The following is a 25,354-nucleotide window of genomic DNA, read 5'->3' on the forward strand; positions in this document are numbered from 1 at the left end:
GTCATTGCCTGTAGGGGGGTGACAACATCATGGTGCCGCGTACTCTTCATCTGCATGTCGCCACTTTTCTCCTGACGCATAGTACCAAGGAGAATCATTAGAGGAAGTAAAATATGCCAAGCCCTTCTCTGATTAGGAGTATTAGCAAGCAGAGGAAAGTAAGAGTTCGAAGAAGTGAAATGTTACGCGAATTTCTGTTTCAACTGTACAGTACCTTGGACATGTTGCTGGCCTCATTGGCGATATCCCTGTTAACCACCACGCCAGACCCTCACGCTTCCACGAAATGGCCAATTACATTATAATATTAAACCATAAACTCTCACAAACGGTGTTCCAGCCAAGGAAACATTCGTGAATAGAATTTCTTCGCTGTTGTAACAAAAGAAGTTAGTGTCTAATATAAATGTGGCTCCTGTTAATTAATTAGAAGCACTGTCTTTCAAGAGCCAAGTGCAATAAAGGGAGGAGTTTTATTGATCGTAAAATTTAGGAAAGCACCTTAGTAATGAAAGCGTTAAAGAAGGCAACCTATGTTCTTTCCAGTTTGAAGTCTACCTAAGGTGACTAAAATGGTCTGGTGGTGACAAAAATGGAAGAAAGAAAATATGCCTTTGAGGTGAAGGGGTTAATATCAGCAGCTTTAGTTAACTGTAAGCTTTGTCTGTCAAGGGTTAAATGCCATAAAGGAAAGGGTGTTATAGATCGTATTTTTTTCCTATGTGAAATTAGTCTTGAAAGATTATAGAATGATTAATCTTTTTGGCTCTGACGTTAGATGTTTTTATTCTTCAGAGACATGAATTTAAGGCTGATTGAAATAGGCCCTTCACTGTGAACCGATGACGGTATACCCAATTCATTACTATACCCCTGAAAGATTTTATTGACTGAAGGGATTAACCCCTTCATTCGGATAACACCTTCAGGTGGTGGCACTGATATATCTGCCCAGTTTTACAAACGTTCCTCAGCCCCCTCCCTGTCTCCTCAAAAGGTAATGGTGGAGTGTTAGACAAGAGCAGCTTCAGCCTAGAGTCCACTGAGTTCACGTTTCAGATGACCAAGAGGCAACAATTACAACAACAACAACAACAACAACTACTACTACTACTACTACTACTACTACTACTACTACTACCACTGCTACTACCACTACTACTACTACTAAAACAACTGCTGCTGCTGCTACTCCTATTGTATTTAGGCGATATAATTTATGGTAGGAGAACCCCCAGGTAGCGAAAATATTAATGAGGCCTATATGTAATTCTGTCCAATCTCACCCAAGCTGAATGAAACAGTGTGGCAGAAACATAATCAAAATTGATCATTCACAGTCGGTTTAAAGAGGTGGACTCAACTCGACATCAGTGATACATATTACCCTCTTCGCTGTCCCATAACCTCGACCCAGTTTTGAAGATTAAGAAGTGAAATTTCGCCTGACTACAAACAAACGCTAAAGTAATTAACCGGCACCGCCGAAAGTACTGTTGGGCGTTTCGGTGAGGGGGCACAGCAACTGAGGCCCACTCCCGACTCAACAACAACACGACCGAAAATAATCCGTTTACACCTACATCTCTGAATGTCTTGCTAGAGAGACGAGGGAAAAACAAATTGGGCCCCACAGTCTGACTGGTGAGAGACCCGAACTCAGGTTCTTTCAAGGACAAGTCGACTGTACTGAATTTGCACCGGCAAACATTTCACCAGGTAAAGTAAAGCCACCATCCAGTTACCCCCCACTCGGGACCCCGGATACGGAATTGAGGGACCTTTGCATAACTGGGCAGCTTCACAAGCCTTCAGCACGTGAAGGCATTCCTCTCCAGCATCCACCTCCTCTAGGCTATCAGTATACTAGTTATCTGCATCGCATCATTTATCTCAACTGTTCTCTAAGTTTTGTGAAAATGAGGTCAAACTGAACGTAAAAAGGTTTCCAGATATTTATATATTTTGAAGACGAGCTTACAGATATTATAGCAAAGGACTGTTATTATTTTTTAAGCTAGGGACAGACATTGCAATAGATAAAACAGCTCTTTAGTGAAACTCAAAATGTTCGACTGTATTTTAGTTTATTCCCTGAGGAACAGAGAGTATAAAAAGAGTAACCTCCTCACTATGATGAAATTTCTCATATATATATATATATATATATATATATATATATATATATATATATATATATATATATATATATATATTAACGGCCTCCAGACGATTTTATTTAACTTAGGGTAGATTATTTTCAGTAAGAGGGACACTAATGACTGTAATTCGAACAGTCTGATTGTCAGGTGATGGCAAGAAGGGAATAAATAACACATCACCGGATTCAAGGAGCTAATGTATACGTAAGCTGCAAGATCAGTCAAATTACCTCATACACTGAATTGCGCTTCTCTTGAAAGAATATTTGCTAATTCCATCGACGTCATCCTTGATTTCCTTCAGATACAGTTGCTGAATGATCAGACATTTTTTCAGTGGATCAATCAGGCAATGGTATCGTCCTGTTCCTTATTATTATGACACATCACACACTAGTACAATGCCAGTATAGTTTCAGAGCTGAACGGGAAACTAGACCTGTTCGTCCATTTTTATCAACAGAGCTGGATCAACACACAAGAAGACCAATGACTACTCGTGCCTCAGAGCATATCACTTTCACAGCCAGGGAATATAAACACTGATTCAGTGCAGGATGGATCTACAGGTGATAAAACGAGGTTCCAACATTTCTTCTTTGTTTTTGTTTTTGTTCTTGTTTTTTTGCTTTTTAACTCATTAAGGATAATCATCAAATTAAAATATTTTATTTAAACTGCACAGATTCATGTGACTCCACAGGCTCCTCTTAAATACCTCATTTCCACTGCTCTCACTCTTGACTTGTGTCCTTCTAACAACGTCCAAGCTTCACTTCCAACTCTAACGTATGGAAGTGAAGCTTGGACGTTGTTGGAAGGACACAAGTCAAGAGTGACAGCAATGGAAATGAGTTATTTAAGAGGAGCCTGTGGAGTCACATGGAGAGACAGGCTGACGAATGAGGATATAAAGAAGCGTTGTGGTGTGGATGTGGATGTGATAGGAAGCGTTATGAGGAACACACTGAGGTGGTTTGGCCATGTGGAGAGGATGCAGGGTGAAAGACTGACGAAGAGAGTGTATGTAAGTGAGGTGGAGGGGGGAAGAGGGAGGGGGAGGTCGAGGATGAGATGGAGGGATGGAGTGGAGAGGTATATGAGAGAGGGGGGTGTGAGTTGGGAGCAGGGCAGTGAAATGGCGGGGGACATGACAAAGTGGAGGCGATTTGTTTGTGGTCACCCGAAACGGGATTGAGGCGTCTGGCAATAGATAGATAGATAGATAGATTCATCAGTAGGATGAAATTCATAGGATATCGAATTTCCAAACATGTATTGCCACTTTACGTTCAAGGGTTCTTTTTCTAAAAAAAAAAAAAAAAATCATGAAAAAAAAAAGGGAAGGTTGGATTAATTTGACCCTTCCTCCTCTGTGTTTTGACTCCATATACAGGTGGGATGAGTAGTAAATGATGCAGTCTTAAGCCAAGTATAGTGTTGAGCTTCACAGGAAAAGCACACACCGCAACTCGCCAGAAGACAGGGCGTGTGTGCTGGGCATTCCCCAGGCCCTGTCTTCCCCCTTACCTTTACTCAAGACAACCACCAGCAACCGGGCTACAGCAAGGCCCGGTCTCCTCGAACTGAGGAGAGAATCAACAACAACAACAACAGGAAAAGCCTATGATTTCCTTATCCGTCTACAGAGGGTGGTGTGCGACTGAAAGGAGGCGTATGGTGTGGGTCTGCATGAATGTGGGTGGGGTATGGACAGTCTCTCTCTCTCTCTCTCTCTCTCTCACCACGCACACCATATATATAGAAGGAATGGCATCTAAACTATTTATATAAAATCATTAGCTCTCGTATTGTGAGGCACAGTTGGGCAATGGCGGTTAGGCAATAGAGGTCAGTTGCCACGCTGCCGAATTTAATATTATGCAAGGTCACTGCCTTTACCACGTAAATGGCAACCAAAAAAAAAAAAAAAAAAAAAAAAAAAAGGAAAGTAAGAAAAAATAGTATCTGCATCCAATATATCTGTACCAAGATAGGCAGTGTGATGTGGCTAGGCACGTCGCAGGGAGGGATGTCAACAGTAAGAGCAGTGCGTGTGGAAGTGTTATTTTATTTCATATGTTTCGTGTATTTAATAGGTCTCTGTCATCGGTGTTAGAAAACCTTGTTAATATCTCAAAAACATATTTAATATAGCAATGAGGTAGTGTGCAGAACCATAATGACGGTCTGGAGTAATTTTTGTGTAGGAATATCTCACTCGTTTGAACAAAATCGCCTAATTTTAGAGTACGTGGGATTTCCAAACGCCTCTACATCACTGAAAGGGTTAATCGTGGTAGTCTTTAATCCCTGGTTGCTAGGATGCCTTTCTGTCTAACATAATCGTCTTGGGGTAGTCAGACAAATATCCTACGTTCGTCTATATCAGCGAAAGGGTTAACTGTCGCGGGAGAGTGGCATAATATAAATTTGGGGGGCGACCGAGCGTCCTGTTATTACCAGGGAAGCGTGACGAGTGTGGGTGAGAGCGACCATAAAAGAACAGCTGGCTAGATGTAATTCTGAGCTTGCCTTATTTTGTGTGTGAGGGAGGAGGGGGGGGGGTTGCAAAAAAGAAGGAAAAAATCTTGGTTATGAGGGCAAAAACTGCAGGAAGGGGAAAGGAGGGGAGGTAAAGAAGCATTGAAGATTACTTCCCTGGAAAGTGTCATTTAAATCTTTCTCCTGTTTCTGATCATTTATATTTTTCATAGGGGGTTGACCACTCCTGGAATCATGAGGGCGATGGAGTTATGCCCCCAAATATCGATGTGCAGTTTCTTCCTGTGCATTCAGTGAAAACATGGAAATTGCATACCTAATCCTGTGATATGTATGATGATTTTGTTGAAATCCATGTACTCGCATTCCTCTATTTATGTTCGTTTCTATTTTTGGGAGGAGGTTGATTCTCCAAGAATCATTTGGGGTTCATGCTCCCCAAATATCGCAGTACGAATGAGAGATCATTCTACAAAATGAACTAAGTTATCAGGCCCATAGATGCCTTGTTTTCACTATTTCTATTATTCTTTTTGTTAAGTTAGGGGGACTGACCCCACCTATAGATCATGACTAGAAAGTTGTATACAGTGGAAATCCTTTCCAATAACCCGACATACTGACCTGGGAAGCTTCATTCAAATCCTTCAAATACCCTAGGAGGAGTTACACACACACACACACACACACACACACACACACACACACACACACACACACACACACGCCTCTCAAAACATAGCACTCGTTTTCGCTTTGCGAGCGCAGTACAACAATTTTCCCGAGTTACTCATCAGACATATTGCATCGGCAGCCTTACAAGAGATCTGATCACTTGTTCTTTTGTATAATGTTGACAGTTAATCCCGTATTAACCTTACCCCAGCGCAGGGGTCCGAAGCTAAGCTGCCTTAGTCCAGTACACATAAGGATAGATGACCAACCTACTTTACCATCGGAAAACCTCCAATGCCCTCTTGTGAATCGAACCTATGCAAGACTCTCACCCCGACTAATGCGTTCTCACCATCAGACTACCAGAAGGAAAAGTACATGCTTTTTTTTTTTTTTTTTTTTTATCACCAACAAAATTTAAGTTATATAGGTTTATCGCTATAATCCCCATAAAGAATTAATTGCAAGCTCCTCACTATAATCTCATAATTTTTTCATGTGACTTATCAACACCAGAAGCTGCGGTTGGTTGACTAGGAGCTTACTTGTCACCCGATGTGTGGACACCTCCAGACTACGGTGCGACCCTAAACCGTGGTAGATATTTTATAAAGCTGGTCGCATGCCCATTCATGTGTTTGCTCTCTGTTGGTTCTCCAAACAGACTCACAAACACTGCCATCACACAACAACATCTGACACATAAACACTGTCATTACACCACATCTTTGAACACACAAGCAATGCTATTACATCACATCAACTTTACACTCAAAAACTCTGCCATTAAATTACAACTATAGACCATAAACACTGCCATTACATCATACCAACTCTAGACACACAAACACTGTCATTATATCACAACTATACTCGTAGACACACACAAACACTGCCATTACATCACAGCTTTTACACACAAACACGGTCATTATATCACAACTGTACTCGTAAACACACAAAAACACAGCCATTACATCACATTAACTTTAGACACACAAACATTACCATTACATCACATTAACTTTAGACATACAAACATTGTCATTAGGCTACATCACAGCTTTTACACACAAAAACTGTCATTATGTCACAACAATACTTGTAGGCACACAAAACACTGTCATTACATCATAGCTTTTATACACAAATACTGCCATTATATCGCAACTATGGACACACAAACACTGCCATTATATCACATTAACTTTAGACACACGAACACTGCCATTAAATCACAGCTTCATACACATAAACACTACCATTACATTGTATCAAATTTAGACGCACAAACACTGCCATTACACGACAGCTCAAAACACACAAACACTGCCATTACACCACAGCTACTAACACACAAACACTGCCATTACACCACAGCTTCAAACACACAAACACTGCTATTACACCACAACCTCAAACACACAAACACTGCCATTACACCACAGCCTCAAACACACAAACACTGCCATTACACCACAACCTCAAACACACAAACACTGCCATTACTTCATATCAACTTTAGTCACACAAACACTGCTATTACATCACGTCAACTTTACGCACACAAACACTGCTATTATATCACATCACATCAGCTTTACGCACACAAACACTTCTATTAAATCACATCACATCAACTTTACGCACACAAACGCAGCTATTACATCACACCAACTTTACGCTAATACATAACTTTAACTTTACCCACACAAACACTTCCATTACATCACATCAACTTTTCACATACAAATTGACATTACATCACATCAACTTCGGACACACAAACACTCCTAATACATCATATGAACATTAATACACAAACACTGCTTTGCATGACGTCAGTTTTAGACACACAAGCACAGCTATACCTTCCACTACCTTTGACATGCAATATTTTTTGCTCTGACACACCTTCCCCATTCATAATTCACCAGCATGGAGAAGGGTTAAATCTCGTTTTCTCTCCTTCCGAATAGAAGGTCTGGTTCCGTACACGACCTACTGTAGACTGAAGCAGATTCCGACACAGACTTACACATCAGGTGCCTTACTATTTTTTAGTCTTCTTACAGCGGCAGTGTATTATAACCTAATTGTGGTTACCGCCGGATTATTCAATTTGTCTTCGGAGAATCCCATTTTAAAGAACACTACTGAGTCAATAATCCAAATTCAGATGTTAAAAAACTCTGTCCTGACCTGAAAAAAAAAAAAAATCTGAAGGCAACAAGAATACAGTATACAAAAACTCGCTGAAGTAATAAAGGGGATAACCATTGCAGTGCCATGTCCCCCTCCCTCACCTGAAGCTAATTGCCATGTGCTGGTCGGAAGAATCTGTTTTAAAAGGTGTCATGGTATTGAAGGATTATATATATATATATATATATATATATATATATATATATATATATATATATATATATACAGTAATCCCTCCAATATCTGGAAGCCCATTTTCCGGACATCCCCAATAACTGGACATTTTCATCCCGGGATCCAATATTCCCAAAATGGGCCAAAAACCGCAAAAAATTAGGAAAAAAATCCGACTTTTTTCTGCCCGTAATTTGAAGGTGGCTCACGCGGCGCGGGCCAGCTGTGTTCTGGTGCATTGTTCCGCCAACGTCTGCTAGAGCGCCTCTGCATCCTCCCCACTTACAGCCCGTCTCTTGTTGTGTGTGCACGCTCGTCGTCATGGCCGCCCACGTGCTCGCTTTTGTGGTGGTGCCTTACCTGATGAAGGCTCTCCTGCTACTCTGGTGCCTCTCCTTCATGTGTGTGATGATGCCCCAGCCGCCTGAGAAGAGGAAGAGAGTGACTCTGGAGAAGAAGAGGGAGATATTGGACAAGGTGGATGCGGGATGGTCTACCTCACACATCCTCCATGAATTCAACCTGGCCCGATCTACTTTGTTTGATATCAAGAGATCCCGCGACATGCTCATGCAGTACACGACTGACTTCTCTTCGAAAAGCAAACACAACGTGGAGAGGAAGGTGATGTATGCTCCCAAGTATGCAGAAGTCGACTGCTCCATATTGATTTGGTATCGACAGCAACATGCTGCTGGTGTGATGGTGCGTGGCACGGAGCTGAAGGCTGCTGCTGAGAAGTTCGCAAGGCTTCGTGACGCCCTAGACTTCAAGGCATCCAAAGGTTGGCTCTTTGCATTCAAGTTACAACATGGCCTTACCAACCGTAAATCTCATGGCGAAGCTTTGGACGCCAACGAGGATGGAGTAGACAAGTTTCAGCACAAGATGAAGCGCTTGATCGACAGGGAGGGCCTAACTCTCGGTCAAGTCTACAACGCTGACGAAACTGGCTTATTTTATCGCTATTTGCCTACGAACACTCTAGCCGAGGTGACAGAGAAGTGTGTACCTGGCCACAAGCTCTGCAAGCAACGGATATCTGCTTTGTGTTGTGCCAATGCTAACAACGTGCACCGGCTCAAGCCCGTTATTGTTGGCCGTGCAAAGCAGCCTCGGTGTCTTTGTGGGGTGATGGATGTCCTTCCTGTCGTCTGGTACCATTCCTTGAAGGCATGGTTCACAGCCCAGATCTTCATAGACTGGTTCCACCGCCATTTCGTCAAGGAGGTCATCCATTACCAGACGGAGAAACTGGGAATCCCACGCGACCAGGTAAAGGCCCTCCTTCTCCTTGACAATGCACCTGCCCACCCGTGAGACAAGGAGTTGGTGGCTGAGAATGGGCACATTAGGTGCATGATTCTGCCACCTAATACTACTGCTCTCATCCAACCAATGGACCAAGGAGTGATCATGGCAACGAAGAGGCTGTACCGCCGGAAGTTCCTGGACGAGGTGATGGTTGGTCTCGAGGATGAGGATGAGCACCGGGAGGGACAGGACACGCGAGGCCAGCGGACTTTGGAAAACATTCGCCACTACAACATCAAGTCTGCCATCTACAACAGGGCCAGTGCATGGAAGGAAATCCCTGTCAAGACTCTAGGAAATGGTGTCATACAAAGACTTTGTAGTTACTTGTAGAGAAGTTATATATATTAGACTTGTGGACGAGCGGTTGTTATACTTGAGTTGTTTGTACGTTGATAATCTTGGTTCCCATTTGTCATGCAATGACAGGAGAGATAAAGAAGAGTATGGGACTATTTTTATTTGTCTTGGAAATATTAACAAGTCTCTCGCACACGAGTAAGTATAAGTAGAGTCCCTGCCTCCCTGTCTCGCTCTCTCTCTCTTCCAAGTTGCTAAGCCTTTCTCCCCACTACCTGCCGATTCTATGGCCTCTCTTCTTCTGAGCTCTCTTTCCTAAATTCTGGTGAAACAAGAGTCGTGTCACGTGTGTTCACTGTGGTTGGAAAGTTCTAGAAGCCTGTGTGTGAGTATGTGTGTATGTGTGTGTATGGTCACTAGGCTTTGTTCTCCTGCTGTATCGCTGACAAACTAACTGCATCATCTCCTGACTGGCTACTTCCTAATCTGTCATCAGCTTTTCCTCAGTGTAACTTGCAAGATCATTTCCCATTCCCAGGCTCGCATAGAGCTGTCTATCTGTCTATTTATCTATCTATCTATTATGATTTGTAAATATAATATGGACTCATAACAATGGTTGGTCTCGTCTGCTTCTCAGAACGGATGTGGAGCGCGATTTCCTAGGTTTTGACGTGGATGACTTCCATGCACGTCTACATGCGCATGGGGACGATGTTGATTTGGTCGAAGTGCGTGAGTGGTTGGATAATGACAAGGGCGATCCTGGGTATCAGACCATGTCTGATATCGAGATCGCATCTTCAGTTGCAGGTGTCAGTACCCAGCTTGAAGATTCTGATGAGGACGGCAACGATGATGCAGACTCCTCTCAGCGTGACACTACTCCAGCCATCCCCAAGCTGAGCGCACTCTGGGAACACCTAGAGTTCGTTCTGGACTAACTGGAGCACCCGGACTGCGACAGGGAGATGGGGCCCTTGGGACATGTGGAGGAAGTGCACACTTTCAGGCAGCGCATCATTAATCGTCAAAATCGTCGTTCCTTACGTCAATCAACCATTGACAGCTTTTTCAGGCCCGTGAACCCCGCTGTGCCCAGCCCTGACTCCACTCCATTGCCTCCCCAAGACAGACCCTCATGCCCTGTGCCACAGCCCAGCACATCAGGCACGGTGGAGTCACCACTCGACGTGAGTTTGAGCCTCTCTTCAGAGTCGTCTGCAGTGGGTATGCCATCACCACGACCCAGCGACGCACCTCTAGGTCACCTGCATGTGCTACTCTCAGACTCTGACAGTGATTAGATGCCAAGATCTTCTCCACTAGACCACACGGGAATTTACAGTGTTGTGCAGTGAAAAAAAAAAAAAAAACAGTGCATAGCGTTAAGGAATTTGAGTTCTGAGTGAAAAGACAAATATTTAATGGACTGTCAGTGTAACGTAAATTAACTAGAGTGTGTTTTGTTTAGAAAATGGTTTTATGAGTGGAAAGACTTAAAGTGCAGAGTGCAACACTTATTTCATTAAGGTACAATGGAGCGCCAGTAAGACAAGAGTGCGCAGTGTTAAGAGAATGGAATTCTGAGTGCAAATGACTAAGTTCTGTGCAAGACTTCATGAACAGTGTACTGCAAGTGCTTCAGGAACTCCTTCTTACTGTCAGAGTCTGAGAGGAGACGGGTTTTTCATCGAGATGGCCAGGGACTTGCCGTAAGTACCCAGAATGTTTCATATTGTACTGTACTGTAATTTCCATACTTACCTCTAACACCTCATTTCACTCTTTTATGTCCCTTATTGGTGTGAATAGTGTCTTAGGTGCTATACATGTGCAGTAGGGAGGTGTTTTTCTGAATTAGGCTAGGTTAGGGTCCATAACTACCAGTACAGCAGCCAGGGACTTGCTGTAAGTACCCAGAATGTTTAATATTGTATAAACCTACCTCTAAAACCTCATTTTATATTTCTTTTGCATTTATTTCAGTCTTTTATGTCCCTTATTGGTGTGATTTGGGTCTTAAATATGTGCTATGCATGTTCAGAGGGAGTTGTATAGGTGATTTTCTGAGTTAGGGTCCATAAGTACAAGTCCAGGAGGCTAGGGCCCAATTTCTGGACAGGATCACTATCCGGACATGCCTTTGGCTCTATTGCATCGGATATTCGAGGGATGACTGTATATATATATATATATATATATATATATATATATATATATATATATATATATATATATATATATATATATATATATATCACTTCCTTCTACCTGTGGGTGACTCTACACTGAGTGACAAGCCACATGGTTTCCTGTACACCAGGAAACCATTTACTATGCTGGGTGGTAACCATATAACCAAATTTTGGCACCTGGTGGTTTAGTGGGTAATTACAGGGCTCCAATCGGATTGAGCCGGTGAAGGTTTATATCCAAGGAGTGGTTGGGGTTGATTGCTCGTTTTATGCCACTCAGGGATGAGTGAGGCTGGTCACTCTCATCTTAATTGTCGAGACTAACTGCTTCGCCCCGGGCTCCTACGCTCCTCATGGGGCAATGTAGGATTGGATGATGTACAGTATATATATATATATATATATATATATATATATATATATATATATATATATATATCTTCACTCTCATCTTAAATGTCAGGACCAACTGCCTAGCCCCGAGCTCCTACGCTCCTCAAGGGACAATGTAGGATTGGATGATGGATGGATGGATGGATATATATATATATTGTAAATATATATATATATATATATATATATATATATAGAGAGAGAGAGAGAGAGAGAGAGAGAGAGAGAGAGAGAGGGAGAGCCTCTGTGGTACAGTGGTAAAGTGTGGGTTTTCGTGCACTGAAGAACGAGGGTTTGCGCCCCGCCAGGTAATAAACTTTTGGGAGCATTCTTCATGCTACGTACTGCATTGGCGGACACAATGGGTGCTGTGGTTGAACCAGTGTCGCACGCTGTAAAGTATGTTTGCACCCAGTTGGCTTGCGTGGGCCGATTACACTTGGTTCACAGATTACACACTCATCCAAAGCCACTCCAACACAACAGTTACACTTACAAGCACTTCTCACCCTACATACAGTCTCTGCCAGACAGCCTAAGCCACTTGGTAGAGATACATTGGCTGTATCGTCCCCACTTCGGTCGGGATAGGCCGGTCCGGCGGTGGACACTCAAACGGCTGATGAGATAATATATATATATATATATATATATATATATATATATATATATATATATATATATATATATATATGGAAAGATTTTAACGCTCCAGCCGGGAATCATCGAACTCGAGACTTCTAGATAGAAATCTGAAATATGTATCTATCATCATATGAGGTGGGTTGAAATATATCCTCCCATAACGGATTTACCTGTTTCGCCGTTGAATATAGTTTATTTAGCTTTCATCACGCCATGGTGTAGTGGTAATAGTGCTTGTCGTCTGTCTAGAGGTCTCAGGTTCGATTCCCGGCTGGTGCGTTAAAGACTTTCCACTTATGTACACACGTGTAATGTGTGTTTCTCCTGTATATATATATATATATATATATATATATATATATATATGTATACTGTGTGTGTTCACCTTCGGCAGTCACATAAACTCAGACACTTCACTCCTTTTCATTTGTGCATCAATATTCATACTTTTAACTTTTCATGTCTTTCATTTTTTTATTTCCACTAGCCAGAATTCCTCCAATTTCATCCCTTATATTTCCTGCACATTTATTCATACATTTCGCGCCTATATCCAAAACACCATTCTACACTCAGGGAAGCTCGTTCTCATTTTTATTTCATACTCTTCGTTACCTCTCTCTCTCTCTCTCTCTCTCTCTCTCTCTCTCTCTCTCTCTCTCTCTCTCTCTCTCTCATTGTTATTAGTACTTTTCTTTAATTTACTTTCTTATTTTTGCACCCACTCTAGTGGCTTCTTCCCTGTCACTTCATTTTTTTTTTAACTTTCCACCTGACAAAGTCAGAAAAGGGTGTTGTTATCACTGGGATCAATTGGTGTTCGTCAGCAGAGTTGGGCGGCAGGGCAGCAAGGAGGTTGGGCAGGTACAGATTTCGGATTTACTGTAGAGTCATGAAATTTCACATAGTTATGTGTCTAATTGTGAATGAATAAATGATGACGCAGCCCTGAGGGGATATTCTCCCGCATTTGGTCTGATCAGCTAGTCAGGTCAGGTACGGGTAAGGGGATGGGTCTGTTATGATGTGGCAGGGGTAAACCAGCTCTGCTGTCGGGCCCTGCTGTGGATGTCACTGATTGCATTGCTCAGTTGATCCTTGTGCGGTGTGGTGCGGTGAGGATCTCTCCATTCTCCCCTTTGGGGCTAAGATGCGAATGAATGTGTTTAAATGGATGAGTAAATGGGGAGTGCGTTGTCCAGTCTCAGCTACCTCCCTTTGCTTGGGGGAAGCAGCCTAGGTATATAGATAGATGGATGTGTCTAATAGTGAATTAGTGCCTTTTGATAGGTTGAATGCTGTGTCGTAAGTTTTTTTTTTTTTCACAATAATGAAAAGTAAAAAAAAAAAAAAAAAAATCAGATTTCAATGCTACTGTACATCCACAAGCCATCTTAGAGATTTCGTTTTCGGGCCAGAACTCAGAACATATCTATAATAGAGTCATGAAATTTCAAATAGTTTTGTGTCTCATACTGAACTGGTGTCTTTTGATAGGTAGAATGTTGTGTCTCAAGTATTTATTTTTTAATGAGATATTTTCAAAAATAATTATTCCATAGATTTCAATGCGACTAGCGCAAGGAATCCAAAGGGCTAAGGTTATGTGTCTTCAAGGCATTCTCCTTATACCCACTTTTAAAAGAAAAGATTGGGGGGTGGGGGTTGAGGTCCGTTATGTGCTTGGTTGAGTGGGCAAGGAGGTGGGAGGTATGTGCTTGATCAGATGGAGCATTGCAACAGCGTAGCATTGCCTGTTTTTACACCACTATTGAGTTCCTTTGGTTAGTGTATACTCTCTGTCCAGTTTCAGTTAAACACGGAAATGCCACCTTCCTTTGTTTAACCCGCCCCATCCCAACGTTTTCTGGGCAGTGGTACGCCCCAGTCCCGACATTTTTGGACCTTTTTATTTTTTTGGCTCAAACATCCGCTTTTGGTGAGAAACATCGAAAATTCATGGAGAAATCGCTCACCTGAGGTTTAAAATACTCGATCTAGGTACGAGTACCTCCTTACCTGACTGGGTTTTCTAACAGGCTGGCACCAAAGAAAACGAGTTCTATGGGAGGGTAACTATTTTATCCACTCATAAACAGTATTTATTTATTTACTTGGTATAAATATATATGTAGTACAAGAGTATATTGGTTTTCAAACAGTAATATAGGCATTATAAGCATTGTTTCACTCACTAACTCATCACCATTCATGACCTTTTTTTCCCACATTACCTGATCATCATTTCTGACTGTTTCTTCCTCTAATGCTATGTAAACTTTGTCCTCCACATTGTCATCGATTGGGGAATCACTCTGGCCCTGAATGTCTTTATTGGCCAGGTCACTGGTAACAGGTGAATTGCCGAGACAATGGCGTGCAGGGGGGGGTGGAGAGGTTATGCGGTGTAAGGCATTGTCCCTGCTTGGCATCTTGTAGAGGAATAGAGGAAGGTATCCCGTGTATATGTGCCAAAAATCACTCACGAAATCACTCGCGAAAATTGAAAATTGTGCAAATTAGAGACCTTGCAATGTTGCCACATTAATTCACGTCTCCGGGATATGAGTGTACATCATGTGAGGACGTGAATTCACGTCTCCGGGACGCGGTGGGTTAATTCCAGGTTGTTACAAAGACATACCAGTGGAATATGATGCTAAGGAAGAAGTGTGTGTGTGTGTGTGTGTGTGTGTGTGTGTGTGTTTTAAGGATATAGACCCATGGTTCCTTTTTAATTTGTTACAAAATACTTGAAATACGTCGGAAATGACTAATATTCAGGTCTATACGGTAAAAAAGTCCAATTAAGTACTTTATTTTTGTCATCGTATTCTATTTTCTATCTCTGTTTGCCTCTTTTGACTTCCACTTACATTTTCTACTTACACTTTTCTGTCTTTTGACATTCACTCTTCTCTCTCGTCTCTCTTGTGACATCCACTTCCCTTTCTTCTGCCCACTCCATCATCCTTATGTTCTTTTCTCTGTTGACATCAAATCTTCTCCCTCCCCCTTTTTTCTCTCCCCTTTTCTTCTGTCTTATTGTGGGTGGACAACACAAAGCATTTCCCCAGGATAGATGGAAGACCATTCCCCAGTGAGGGGAGAGGTGATCCACAAGGGTTCGGTGTCAGTGTAACCAGTTTTTTACTTAGAAATAAATATACAGTGGTAGACCTTTACTAGTAACTGGTTTTGGACAGGATCGGACTCTCCCACTCCCTCGCCATCGAGGTGCAACGACAGTTTCTTACCTAAGAACACGAAATTTGCGGAGTGGTAGACCTCCACTTAGATCAGAATTTAGACAGAATAGACAGGGCGTAACCCTATGAAACAACCTTAATGCTCTTGACCAATGCCGATATGCCCAGTCATGGTTTAATTTACCCGAAAACATCAAACTTTACGCAGTGTCACACTTCCTTGCTGACCGCGTTTAAAGCAAGGTTGGGTCCCTGAAAGCTGCACTGCACGAGGAGACGGGCCTTCGTGATCTTGGTCATCGCCAGTATGCGAGGCCATTCCTTTACGTAAGACAACGAATTTTTGCAGTGGTAAACCTCAAAACACCAGTGGTAAACCTCAACCCACTAGTTGTTAGGAAGGCTGCCCTCTCCATCCATGGAAACGATTGTCCCCAGGGGAGAGACTCTATTTTTATTTTTTTATTTATTTTTTTTGCAGTGGAAGACATCCAGTTGGGCCAAGCTTAGGATTGCACTTGACCTCGTGGTTGCGGCAAAAATTTTCTTTCTTTTCCCGTTTTTTTCTTTCTATTTGCTTACTTAGTAACAGGAAATTATGCTCAGTGGTATACATTCAACCAGATCAGGTTTTAGGCAGAGTGGAACCTGTGAGAGTGGTGGGGGGGAGGGGGCGGCCGGCGAGTGTTTCCTGTGAAGTGGGACTTCATAATTTCGGTGTGCTTGTTATACTAACTTCGTTCTCTTCTTTCTGTCTCTCTCTTGTTTTCTGACACCCTCTCTCCTCTCTTTTGACATCCACTGCTCCCCCATCAGTCTACAAATGATCCCCATTGACAGTGAAACTTGAAAAATGAGCACTGTTACACTAACGACCAACATCATAATTCCTATTAATATGTGGTCCCCGCTCAAAGGATTTATTTCCATCGCTTCCGCAGAGGTATATTTTAAGCAGTGTGTGTGTGTGTGAGAGAGAGAGAGAGAGAGAGAGAGAGAGAGAGAGAGAGTGAGAGTCTCACATTTATCATTTACTCGGTATCGTTCTAAATAAGTCTTCTCTGTTTTGACATCAACTGTTCTCTCCCTTGCCCTTCAGGGTCTGGGATTTCCGCAACTTAAGTAGCCAGTACAAAATATCCATTCTGTAAGTGAGTTCCTGTCCTCTGAAAGGTTTCGTCCCGATAAGCTTTAACCTTTTACACAGCAGGAAATTTCCTCAGCTGAATTAAGATTTTGACAGTAGTCAAAATCTAATATCGAAGTGAATTCCAGCCATTTCAAAGGCTAACTTATCTTGCCTACCCTGATAACAACTCTGGACTTTACACCGATATTAAAATTTTATTATGTTTGGTGAAACCTTGGTCACACGTCAGTACAACCTGGGTTAGGCTTAGTTAGATAATACTACATCATGTCATGTTTTGATGAGTTACTTCATATTATACTGTAATGTGCGACGCTATATCACATTGTTAAAATTTAAGCCCATGGTTTGGATATATGGACTTACGTCAGTAGACAGGGCTAGTGTGGAGTAGCTAATAATTAGTTATTTTAATTTATGTTATTAAATATCAACTCAAAGCCTGGAGATAATATAGGCACACTTTAATATAGGCTGGGTTATGAGGCGCCAAACACCCTGTATCTTCACAACCCCGTAGGCCAGGAAGACACATGGTCATATTAGAGGGGGTTCTGGAGATTTCCAAGCACCTCTTCATTAGGGATTTATTTTGTACATTACTCTTCAGTGGTCACTTGTCTATATTAAAGTGATATAAATAATAAAAAAGCATGTTAGGGTGTCTCAGGAATAACAAAAATCGCTAATGAAATGAGCTACGAAGCCTTCCATGTCACTTAGAATACGAACCATACTCTCGTCGGTACAGGATTTTGCTACACTTCTTCCTTAGATACTCATACTTGCTTTGCGTGTTACACCTTCACCTCCTGAAACTGATGACATATATTTTTGTCTTGTCATCTCCACACAGTTTAACCCGATTAACTCCCCAGGAAAAAAAGTTAATGAATGCTAAATCCCACCTTTCCATTCGAAAATACTCTCAGCTGAACAAAACTGTCTGTTAATATGGGGTCAAACTGAAGGGGTTATTGTTTTACATATTGCTAAATCATTTCATCATCGCCATACTTTGGAAATGGAAACTGGATCATGAGAGTGTTAAGGTGCAATCTAGCTCTCTGTCTCTCATTCACTTTTTTACTGCCCCGCCAGGAGCGTAGTGACCCATACTGCTTAATTCAGATATACTGTATAACACGAGAGCATCCAGTTTTTCCCTTGATTGGTATTATATAATCAAAATGTCCCAGCCATCCCTCGAAAGTAATCGCTTATGGGCCACATTAGTTCGGGGAGCGTAAACACACAAGACCACCAGACATCCAGCTTGAATACCAGTTGTGACAGACAGGATAAATCACTAAGTAGGTGGTATTATGAAATTTGTATTGAAAGTAATAGATAAGATAAACTGATAGGATGAGATGATACAAAACATTAAATATGTGAGAGGTAATATGAATCACATAGGAACAGGTGCTACGAAATCTCGATAACCGAAGGAGAATACAGCGCAGAAACGACGACTATCGAGTAAGGATGACTCCCTCGAGACTCATTCTTCATTCCCTGTCTCTGCCAGCATCTCGACCCCAGCCTTGAGGCCCACGCATCCCTCTCAGTCAATCTCTCACTCCATACTCTCGTTGGGAATCGTTGGTGGTTTTGGTGGGAGGAAGGGAGGGGGGGTCTTTTCGTCAAGGAAGGTGGAGAGAAAGAGAGAGAGAGAGAGAGAGAGAGAGAGAGAGAGAGAGAGAGAGAGAGAGAGAGAGAGAGAGAGAGATGTACAGGTACATTATTAGCTTTGAGGGATGATCCTATGTGACATGGAAAATGTGTGTGTGTGTGTGTGTGTGTGTGTGTGTGTGTGTGTAAAGGAGTGTTTATGTGCCTGCGTGAGTGTTTATTTACGAGCGGGTAACCTGTTGCATCAGCCTTACGCCTTGAGTGTTAAGTGTTTCCCTCAGGTTACACTCTTTGGTACGATGGTGTATATTCGTTCTCAAGCCAAAAGAAGTTACAATATTGTCTGACGTTACCAAAAAAGAGATACTGACTTTGTGTCCGTAAATACACTCGATGATATATTACTTGTTCTATCCATAAACTTACCTTCTCTCAACCCAGTCATTTTGCGAGACGAGATTTTAATATTTATCATTTGCAGTGAGTCTGATATGACAGTAGATTTTTTAACAATTATTTCACAAAATTAATATATTTCCGAACTTCTGATATGGGGAGTGAACTCGAAGGAAAGCTTACGATGAACAGAATGGCCGAAGCATTGGAGAAAAGAATGATTATTTAAAACTGTAAATCTATTCAGATTTTCCTAATCCTTCCAGAACTCGATGTGTATAATTTGACCTTATTACATCTGAATTATTACTTGTCTAATGTTTTCATCTCGTGTGTTTTGACATGGCAAACATTTTCCTCTAGAAAACTTTCACCAACGTATATTCTATTGATATATGTTTTTTATCCTACAAAGACAAAGTGAATAACAAAGAGTAGGCTACTGAGAAATCTCAGTTAAGCATTTAACTTCGCTCCGCTTCTCTCTTCCAAATAATATTGTTTGGAGTTAACCAGATTGTTTTTAAAGCTTTTTAACTGTGTACCTTTACGGTGTCTGTCTGATAACCGCTTGGAGTTTCTGAGAATAATAGTAAAGTTAACTTTTAATATAAGATTTTGTTTACGATATATATTTCAGCTTTCCTGGTGGTCGTGGGCATATATTCATCGCAAAATAATTACGATACGAGGATATTTGTTTCTTTGATATCACATACTCACTGCCCACTAGACTTTAAGACACACTGATGCCTTACACTTACTTGACCCTACAACCGGATAAGGAACTTCCCATTAAATTCGGCTTATAACAAGAAGCAGTGCCAAGGCGCAGCAAACCCGTCCCCGGCAGTCATTTTAGTACTGACGTATAGACACAACAGGATATCTAGTCAAAGATGTCACATATCAAAATTGGAGTAAATAGGTGAAAATGACGATTTTATGCCCATTTGAAATTTTAGGTCCGACCCACCTGACACTGACCCCCCGAACAGCTAACTGGGAGGTGACCTCCCTCATGTAATGAGACATGTTATAGGATGCAGATTTGAAAGATGCAACTTTAGGTGTTCGTTTCATGTCGATATGACGAATTTGAAAGGAGTTATGCCGAAAAAAAAAAAGAAAAAAAATTAACTTTTTTACATTTGGGGGGTCTACAGCTTGGGCCTTGAACCAATTTCGCCCAAAATTCAATCATGTGATCAGAACGTCATAGCCCATCAGACCTGTAATTTTAGTCAAAATCGCACCAGTAGTTTTTGCTTAAAGTTGTTAACAGACAGACAAACAGACAAGCAGAGTTAAAACAATACCCGTCCCAGAGCCACTCCGGGGCGGTGACGAGTAATAATCTCAATTATAAACGGGTTGATAAGAGCTTTATATAATCCCCTGCAACTAAAGAAGTCTCTCCTAACTTTAAAAAATAAATAAATGATGCTGGCTGTAGTTAGAATGAAGTTAATATTATGTTATCGTCCCGAAAAGATCAATTTGGTCAAAGAGCATCACCAGTAAAACAGTCTCCCAATTGCATTACCTCCATCCATTCACCAACGCCAGGTTCGTTACTATGTAGCCTACTATTACCCTACGACCTGCTTCCCTATTTCATCAAAAGCCCAGGAGCAGCCTGGGACAAAGCTACTCATTGCAAACTTTTATCCCCTAAGCCTGGGGGACAGCATATCTATTTTAGTAGGAGTAACAGCAAACTATTTTACTTACCACTGGTAAATCAACTGAAGTCTGGGTCTCAAGACTCTTATCATGATCTAATCCATAAACTCCAGGGAAGGTGTTCTGTTTTACCATGGCTGGAGTCAACTGATTTTACACAGAAGGTGAGAGATGGGAATGAGAGGGGTGGTATGAGGGATGGGTGAAGGGCAAGAGAAGAAGAGGGGGGGGGGGAGGAAGAGAAGGGCAGGGGAGGCGAAAGGATGTACTGATGGTGTGGGAAAAGGATCAGTGGGGAGAGAACGCGAGGAGAAAGGAGGGAAAGAGAAAGGAGGGGAGGAGAAAGGAGGGGAGGAGCGTTGACGGAAAGAGACTGGGTGGTGAGCGGTGGCATGAGTGAGAGGAAAAGGGAGAGGAGGGGTGAGGTTTGGGTGTTAGGGGAGGGCAGGGAAAGAGAGGGAAGGTAATATGTTATTGTGATGTAAGCGGAGGGGTGAATATGGGTAGGGGAGGGGAGGAGAATGGAGGAAATGAGAGAAAAGGGTTGTGTGTCTGGTGTGATGGGTGGGGACGGAAGGAGAGGAGAGGAAATGGAGGGGAGTCGTATGTTAAAGAATTAAATGGATATCTAGTTTAACACACGCACAGAGAGAGAGAGAGAGAGAGAGAGAGAGAGAGAGGAGGGAGAGGGGGATTACAGCAGTTCTACTTATTATTTACCATCAATTAATTCACTGGAACGGGAAAGTGAATTCGACCATTGAAGGAGATAGAAATATGAAGACAAAATGCCCTTCCTCACATATACAAATCGTCCATCTGTAACAATAATAAAAGTAAAGATATGCAGCAGAATGAAAGGGCTACAGGTGACTGTTTTCATTCCTATGTGGAAAGAAAGTAGCTCCTAGGCTGAAAAGATGATGAGTCAGTAAGAATGAAAAGTGCGATATATATATATATATATATATATATATATATATATATATATATATATATATATATATATATATATATATATATATATATCCTTAAAATGGAACAGATCACTCGTAACCTAAATGTTAATTGTCTGGCGGTGGCAAGAATAACAGTTTAATATGAAGTAACACTGAATGGGTGACAGATGGATAGAAACGATCCCCGCGAGGTGACTGGAGCTTTTGCAATCATGTCATGCCACCAAGAGAGGTAGTTTGGTCACCCATTCTTAAATTTACTGGACTACGGGAATATAGTCTCGGGTTTCTACATCTCGAAGGACTGGCTGTTATCTTTATTATTATTTTCATTACCATTATTATTATTATTATTATTATTATTATTACCTTGAAACCCATCCATCATCCTATCCTTTTTCTGCCTAGTCAGGAGCATAGGAGCCCGGGGCAAAGCTTCTTATTCACGACACTTAACGCGAGGTGACCATGCTCATTGGTCCCTGAATGGCATTATGCGGACAATAATCTCAAACCAACCCTCGAGTATAAATCATTTGAAGTTCAATCCTGTTACTGCGTCCTAGCCCACTAAATCATCAAGCATTATTTGGTTACATTGATATCACCGAACACAGTAAGTGGTTTGTTGATTTGCAGGATACCATTCAGTGTAGAACCAGCCGAAGGTGAAACAACTGAATGTGTGGATGATGAGCGCCTCTGCTTACCCCAGATTATTTTTATATAATACGTGCATGTTGCCACGTTAGAGTCCCGAAGACAGTCTGGCATAATGTATGACGTGTCCAGCGGAGTCTTTGTCAAGCGATGGTAATAGGTTTTTCAGCCACTCTGTTGGACGATGTGATCCTTTGAATGGGAGATATTTAGTTGCTAATTATTCCTTTAGCATACAAAGGAATAACTTACATTGCTTTCCCCACTCACGTACTTCCTCCCTATTTACCTTCCTAACTGCAGAAATTCCCTATCTACTACCTCCTGCCTACCTACACATCTACTTCCGTGCCTACCTACATACCCACCTCCTTGCTTACCTACAGACCTACCTCCCTACCTTCCAACACACCTACCTCCATGCCTACATAAAAACCCTACTTCTATGCCCACCTCCCTCCCTGACTACTTCCCCACCGGTTTCCTTGCTTACCTTCCTTCCTGCCTACCTACCTACCTACCCACCTGACTTCCCATCTGCCTTCCTGCCTCGCTTCCTTGCCTACGTCCCTACCTTACTTCCTTTATAACTACCAACCTGCCTACCAACCTCTCTTTCCTCCGTTTTACCTACACACCTGCCTACCTACCTCACTGCATAACAAACTATGCCTGCTTACCTTCCTACTTACCCACCTACCCTCTGTTTACCTACATACCCACCTCCCTACTTATTTATGTCCCTACCGACCTCTCCGGTTACCTTCCTTCATATTTTTCTGCCTGCCTTCATTCCTGCTTCCTTTCCTACCTACCTTCCTACTTAACATCCTACTTACCTCCTAGTCTACCTACTTATGCACCTATCTCCGTGTCTATAATACCTCCACCTTACTTCCCTGCCTACATCGTTACCTACCTACATATATGTCTACCTACCTCCATACCCACCTCCCTCTCTACCTACCTGCCAACCTACCTACCTATGTGCAGCACCACTCTGCCAGCCCAGTTACATACCTCTCGGCCTTCCTTCACTTAATGAGTTACGACACAGGTGCGTTTTTAAAATTTTTTAGAATTTTCCAGTTTCTTGTGGAATCCATTTAAACTGTGATGAGAGCACAAACTACTGGATTATGAATGCCCTTTACAATAACCTCGGTGTTATGCCTATACTACTGTACATAAAGATGTTTTTGGATATGTGACCTCTGGGCTGCTATGAGCGTGATGACCTCTTCAATGAGGGCACACCGTCTCGTGGAGAGGATTCTAATGACCCCTTAAGCATCAAAATCGATCCATAATTGTGGCCGCTAAAGTGCAAACGAATAAATGGACAGATGGAAAACTGTCATTCCAGATCGGCTGCTCAAAGGATCTTGACTTCGTCTTCGGGAGTAATAATAATAATAATAATAATAATAATAATAATAACTTATCATTATTATTATTATTATTATTATTTAATTACCTGCTTCTTATGTGTTTGTATGATAGCTGACAGGGTTCCTGTCTTTTTGTCAGTGAAGCCGGCCCACAAAAGCATTGTTTCTTAGTCACTCATGGTAACCAAGGGTGAGCTGGGCAAGAATGGAGTCCCCAGGATGGATCCATCAATATTCCCTGTTTCTGACTGGATGTTAGGCGATGCTTCCCAGAGATCTCATTCATATTCTCAGTGACTCCTAAACTGAGTCTTTTTTAAAAATATCTGAAAATATTTGTGGATATGAACTCAATGTCATTTTAAATTTGCCTCAGCATTGTCGTTTTGGCCATTTTTGTTCATTTTTAGGCCAAGAGCCTCCAAGGATATAGCAAAAAAATGGCGTCTCTGTTATAGTTTTTAAAGAGTTTTGCTATATATGGTAAAGCCAATTGTTTTCATAAGTATCATTGTTATTATTTGGGGGGGGCACTTTTTTCTCAGACACTGATGATATTATACAGGAAGCTACCCTTGGGTAACCCCAATACTTATGCCAAATATAAATGACCTTGACCTATTTTTTTTAAGGTAACATTTCTTGTGCAAAACTTACATATGTGAAACTGAAATATCTCAGAAACTATTTGAGATACAGTTATTTCGTTGAAAATCAATGATAAAAATGTTTGTTGAGAATTCTGTCTGAAAATTCTGCCATTTAGCCTAGTGGAAAATACCAAATTCAAATCTGCTAATTGTTTTCTTTGTAAAACGTTTAAAAGAAAACCACAAAAGCTGTAAAGCTGTATCTTACAGAAATATATCTGCGGCCCCTCTCATTATCTGAAAGGAATATGTTTACAGTCAAGCATACAGTTAGCCAGTTATTGAGACAAATGTATACTGTACCAATGCTTCGTTTATTCAGCTTTATGTTTTGTTATTTTTGCACCACTCAACTATATTTTAAAGAATGTGGAAATATCTGTGTTGTATTCATATGAAGTTTTTAGGCAGTGAATACAAAAGCAGCATTTTGCATAACTGCAAACACTGTCAATACCATAAATAGTTATGGCGAAGCTTCCTCATTGTGGCTGCGCTGTAAGTAAATAGGTAACTATTACTATTATTCTTTCCCATAATTTTGTTGGTGTTATTATATCATCAGCATCATCGTCACTATTATTATTATTATTATTATTATTATTATTCACGTAGGCAGTCACTCGAAAAACTATTAAATGAAAAAGCGGTTCTAAAGAAAGGCATCTTCATGGGTGGTATCAGTATGATCGTTTCCACAAGTCCTTCCCGGTTTCCCGAAAAGAAGATGGTTGACTGCAGGAGAAGGACAACTCAAGCCTGCAGTAAACTAGGTACATATTCTTATTAGCCTGAGGCCAGAAGCAGAACAAGAACTAAAGCAACAGCAGCAACAACAATAAGTAAGAAAGAGGTTGAATTATTTTTGCCGTCGGTTGCCTCTCCCCCGTTGCCTCCATCCCTCCCGCGTGCCTCAGCGAATACCCAATTTCCGTGAAAAAGTCGTAAAACACAGATGACGACTACGGTTTTTTCCTCTCTCTCGTTCTTTGCCTTTTCGGTAAGATTATGCCTATGTTTTGTTCTTGCTACCTCCAGACCAATAAT

The sequence above is a fragment of the Coenobita brevimanus genome, chromosome 80 (genome assembly GCF_032717465.1).
Source record: "Coenobita brevimanus isolate Jiangsu-jjx chromosome 80, ASM3271746v2, whole genome shotgun sequence".
Taxonomy (NCBI): Eukaryota; Metazoa; Arthropoda; class Malacostraca; order Decapoda; family Coenobitidae; genus Coenobita; species Coenobita brevimanus.